The sequence below is a fragment of the Cariama cristata genome, unplaced genomic scaffold (assembly GCF_000690535.1).
Source record: "Cariama cristata isolate BGI_N322 unplaced genomic scaffold, ASM69053v1 scaffold23019, whole genome shotgun sequence".
NCBI lineage: Eukaryota > Metazoa > Chordata > Aves > Cariamiformes > Cariamidae > Cariama > Cariama cristata.
Genome location: NW_009634367.1, coordinates 6,521 through 12,040, shown reverse-complemented (window position 1 = coordinate 12,040; position 5,520 = coordinate 6,521). Strand labels below are relative to the sequence as shown.

Sequence of the window (5,520 nt, the reverse complement as noted above, 5' to 3'; positions counted from 1 at the left end):
GAAGCACAAAGAGCTCAGAAAATACCTTTCCTGGAAGGGCTTGTAGAGGCACTCAGACACCAGGGTGAAGTCGAGCCAAACCATCTGCAACACGGGCATGAGGCAACACAGGGGAGCGAAGGCTGAGCAGGAACCCAGGCGAACCCACTGTCACGGGAAATTGCTTCTGCAGTAAACAGCAACCGCCACCTATGATTATACTCGATTTAAGCAAATGAGCTTCCCAATCTTGCGCTCTCCAAATATGCACGGCTTCTTGACCCCACCCCATCAGCCTCCCTAGGGCTGGGCAGGGAGAGGGGATAGCCCACACAGATCAGAGGCCAGTTGCAGAACTGGGCTTTAGCCCAAATTACAGAGAAAAGCTGGGCTAAGTCACTTTTTCCCCCACTTCCCTTGTCATCATGCTCCTGCCTTCTTTTGAAGATTGTCACCTTCTTGGCCTGAGGACTTCGAGTGCCTGCATGCTGCTCAACACAGAAGGGATCTAGAGAGCAACAAGGCCTTGATGGTATCAGAAATGATCAGTAATTAACAAGTCAAAAGCACTTTGACACTCCTACCCTTACCCAAAGCCTCCTCACCATCCACAAGCCAAGACAAAGGTTCCTAATGAGCCCTTGGGGAAGTAGAGGAGAGGAAAGCAGAGGAAGCAGAGGAAAGAGGAAGGCAACAACTCACTGCCCAGCTGGTTAGAGCAGTGCTGCACCAAGGACAGCCCCAAGCCTCTCACCTCCCCACAGCAGGGACCCCCCAGCTCCCCGACTGCACCTCAACTCCAGCCTTGACTTGTGCTGCTCTTCCATCCTCCCCACAAACCCACCACTTAAATAGGCAAACCTGACATCTAAAAGTTAAGGCAGACCATCACCATCAGTTCCCCCTGCTCTGGTCACAGGACATTCATTCCTACATATCCAATTATTGCAGTTTTTCTCCAAATCTTGGGCAAAAAGGGGCTTCACTCAGTTGTCTGGCAGGAGCTTACCTCCACCCTTCACATGGGAGTGCCGGATCGCAGTGAGCAGGGCTGGGGCTCCTCTGACCCAAAGCCTATCTGCCTGTCTTTCATGTTAGCAGCAACCATACAGATAAGATTTCTGTGGTAATATTGTGCTGTCTTCCAGCACGATAACTAACTGTTCCTGCCCCCAGAGGAAAATGCAATTGCCGAGAGAATTTTTTCTGTTGACAAAAGAAAAATTAATGGCTTAAAAACCCTCCCCCTCCTCCGTGGAAAAAAAAAAAAAAAAAAAGATGTCTGCATGGGAGCCCATGGATTTGTTCCACAGCCCCCAAAGCACATGTTCACATGTTCCCTCCTTTTTGCCACAATATGTTTGAGCTGCTGGATCCCAGACACTCCGGCTGAGCCAAGCTTTCTGCCTGGTCGACTGCTCCAGGCACAGTCTGTGGAGATGCAGGCCAGCATCCGCCGGCTCCAGAGGAGCTCTCCACTCCGCGGCACAGGGAGGCTCTGATTCATCTGGAGCTCGCAGGGTCGTACTGCCACGCTCCTGCTCACCCACACACCCAGTCAGCGGCTGTTTCAGGTTCCAAGCACACCTGCGCAAGGATCCAGAGCAACCTGGAAAGGGCCTGGCCCTGGGCATCTTTGCGGGGAAAGCAGCATCTTCCATGAGGTCTTACCAGCATGCTGTTGGCTGTGGGTTCCGAGGCAGGAGCAGACACCTCCACCTGCACCACGCGAAGAGCATGCGAGGCTGTCGGGAGACACTGACTCACTCCCAGGAGCTGATGAGTACGATGAGAGCAACACGAGTAAGGACCAGCGCAGACAACAGCACTGGAAAGGAAGCGAGTTTCCACCCAGGCAAATGATGTGCTGGCTACAAAATTCCCCGGGCCCCCAGCTGCCCAGAGCCTGCGAAGGTGAAGGTCTGAAAGAGGCACTGACCTAACTCGAATGCACAGCTGGGCCAAGCGGAACAGGTGACAGGGACAACTCTGCACTCACAGTTAGAGCTCACCGAGATAAACCAATCTGGTCCAAGGCAAACAATCAACGACAACAGCGAGAACAATGTGATCGTGGGAGCAGAGCCAGCACCTCCCTACTAAACACATGGCAAAAAATACGCCTGGAAAATCAGAGCACGATGGTCATTAAAGCCAAGGACGAAACGAAGAGCAGTGACCACCCCAGGGCCCTGTGTTCAAACACAAAGGTGTCTAGATCCTCCCCGGGACACCAGCTGCTGGCATCATCTGCCAGCTCTGCTGCCTGCCCTCCTTTTAGCAGCAGATCCACGCAGCCAGCCCCTCTTCTGAGCCAGTACCTGGTGCCAGTTCACTAGGGAAGCCCATCCCTTCTGTGGAAATACAGAGGACCAGACAGAATCCCTTAAAAAATTAAAAACAAACAAACAAAACAAATCAAATGTAATTAGCCTGTGTTGGAAGTCTCCAGTGTCAGGCTTTGCTTGGTTCTCAGGGAAAAAAAAGACACCATTTTCTCATTATTTCCAATACAAGGGTTGCCAACAGATACCGGAGCCGCTTTGCAGCTGGGATAGCTCGGAAGAAACCTGTTCTGTGAGCAATGGTGTTTTTAATAATCTTTCCTAATTTCATCAGCTTTGTGAGCCAAATGAAATAGAATTACTAGCAGAAAGCAAGGGGGAGGGGAGGAAAGGGAGAGAAAACAACATATGGATGCAAGAGGGGCTGCTCTGTAGCAGTTAAAGCCCAGCATGGGAGCCAGGACACCAGCAATCTTCTCACTGGTTTGCACTGTGTGTGTTCTGGGGCACCACGCTTTGTCGTCTCCGTTTCCCTGCTGTGAGTAAACAAATAACATCTCCAGGGGGACGTGCGGTTTCTGAAGCAGTCTTGCTGCCGCTGGAAAGTTTCCAGAGGGGGGAAAAAAAAGTGACCCAGAAGCTTAAAGAAGTCAGAGTTTTGCAGCAACTGGCTCCCAGTCCCCAGGATCGGCATTCATTTAAGATGGCTTCTGCTCCCAGGAGTCCAGGCCACACCAAGGAAAGAGGCTGCCGACACCACTGGTGGGACAGCAGAATACCAAGGGCAGCCGGTCGGCGGGACGGAGCTACACCACAGAAGCTGCGCCGTCGGTCCTGGGAGGGAGCGTAGGGGCTCTGCAGCGGGGCTGAGGTTCGGCTGAAGCGCTTTGCTGAAGGCTTCTGCTGGGCTCCATCACCCAGAGCAGGGGAGGAGGCTGCTGGGATGGATCAGGGCTGGCACCAGGACACAGGCAAAAGGGCTCTGCTCAGCCCGATCTCTGGTCTGACAAGCGGATTGAAGACAGAAGAGTCATCAGGGTTGAAGCTGTGCCCATGTCTGTGCCTTGCAGTTTTAAAGCAGCTCCTAACTGACCTGACACAATGGGAGTTTCACAGGAAACCTCCACACCAGCAACCCGAGCTGGCTCCAGTGACAGCAGCCTGTTCCCGTACACCAGGAGAGGATTCACCACCCCAACGACAGTCAGTGGGCAGAGCTGCCAGCCTGCTGCTCTCCTGCAAGGGACCCAGTTAGTGCAGCCCAGCTGGCCAGCGGCAGCTTGCCAACCTGGGTGATTACTCGCCTGCCCTCCTGCCAGCACCGCTCACCGCAGCTCACGACATCCCCCGGCATCTGAAGTCGGTGCATTTTAGAGCACAGCGTGGTCAGCAGCTGTGGCAAACTTGCTTGGCCCCTGCAAGCCACATACTTGAGATGAGTGCCTAGCACACGGCCACCCTGCTCTGGGTGAGAGGCACCCGGCAGTCGTGGGGTGCTGGGGACCCGCCAGACAGGGCTATAAGAAAGGAAGAGCAGTCTGAAACTAAAGATTAGCAAGAACAACGTTGAACCCAAGCACACAGCATAATCTAAAGCTGGCTAAAAGTCCCCTCTGCCTGACCTAGTTGTCCAGCGACCCAGTTTCTAAACCACACAGTACAGTGGGACAGAAACAAACCCAGCGCATGCTGTGCGTTCCTGGCCGGAGCGACCTCCCTGCACGGCCGGGCCTGGCAGGGATCTGAAGCAGGCACTTGCTGGCACACAGGCTGAGCACAACTCCAAACTTTGCCCTAATCTGGAACTACGAGCTCTCTGCTCAGATACAGACCCCGTTAGGATTTAACAGCAAGGGAGAGCTGACGCGACATACATCCCACGGCTTCTTTGGAAACGAAACATCAGCAGTGCAGGTCCAGCTGCTGTATCCCCCCATGGCTCCTCTGTCCGGGGTTGTGCACCCAGCAAGGCACAGATCGGAGTTATAGAAATGTGAAGGCAGCAAGGAGAACAAACCCTCAGTTTCATGAGATACAGGCTGGGCGACGGCCACCTTCCCCGCTGCGCTCTCCTTGCTGCACAGGGCTTTGTCAGCTCTGTTCAACAGCCACACAGACCTGGCCAGATCGTTCCAAGCGACTGCATTCATAGCCTTGACTCGTGTCAGACCTTCTTGGTCTTTCTCATCATTATCTTGACTTTTCTGGTACAAAATTACACCCTGTGCTCACCCGTGTTACACGCTGCTTGACAGAGCAGATCTGATTTCAAAAGCCAGCACCAAAACCAAGTGGGGTGCAAAGTCCACCCTGCACGGGCAATCCTCGGGCCCAGCCACACACAGAGTCTCATGCTCAGCGTTACCGGCGAGGTCTGGAGAGGCAACTCAGTAGTCTCTGGATCAGATTTGTGGCATTGCTCTGCCTGTTCCTTTGCTTCTTCCCATTTGCTAGCATCTGGCTCACCTGCATGCGTGGAATGAGCCTGCACAGTTCAGCGGTTTTCCCAGGAATTTCTGCATGTATTTGAGACATCTACGGGCCACGAGCTTAAAAACCACTAGTGCAGAGGAGAGTGCTGGTCTGCAGGCCAGGACAGTCGCTTCACCTGCCCAACTTCAGTTTCTCCATCAAGAGAAACTGGTGAGGAGCAGCAGATACAACAAACCAGTTCTGCCCACACGCACACCACCAGTAACCACCAGCTGCTTGGCATGTGCATAATTAACCACTCCACTAATGACACCACAGAGCAGCAGCACTCCCTCCCCATCAAAAACAACTGATCAGACAAACAGCCTCAGCTGAAACGTGACTGGTTCACTCCTCTCCAGCGTTCATACACAGGGCCTCTAATTGCTGTTGCACATACCCAGGAAGCAGACAGCAATTTAAAGTAATTTACGCTCCCCTCGCAGGAACAGCCAGCGAAGCAATCCTAAGAGCAACTCCAGTTTCAGGGAAGAGCCCAGCAAGCCTCCGTGCCCCACGATACAGCGGCACTGCTCTGCAGCACGCCTTGTTAAGCTCCGCATACAGACTGGTACCGTACCGGGGCCACACTCCAGGCTCAAAGGGAACAACTGCACCAAGGAGTTGGGTTTGATTGATCTACTCAACACTAACTAGTATCTTGATTCTTGCTTACTAACCCTTTAAAGGGTTACCACCCACTTCAACATAATTGTTGAGCTAATGTACTTGTTTTGGAACAATGGTGACATGAGTTAATTCATTCCTTCTCCAAGCCCTGTTT

The 5,520-nt window shown here is 53.0% G+C and overlaps 1 protein-coding gene across 1 annotated transcript in view; it reads right to left on the bottom strand.

Annotated features, from left to right (window-relative positions):
• Window positions 1-5,520, bottom strand: part of LOC104167010 (E3 ubiquitin-protein ligase NRDP1-like) — an 18,550-nt gene that overhangs the window by 8,480 nt on the left and 4,550 nt on the right.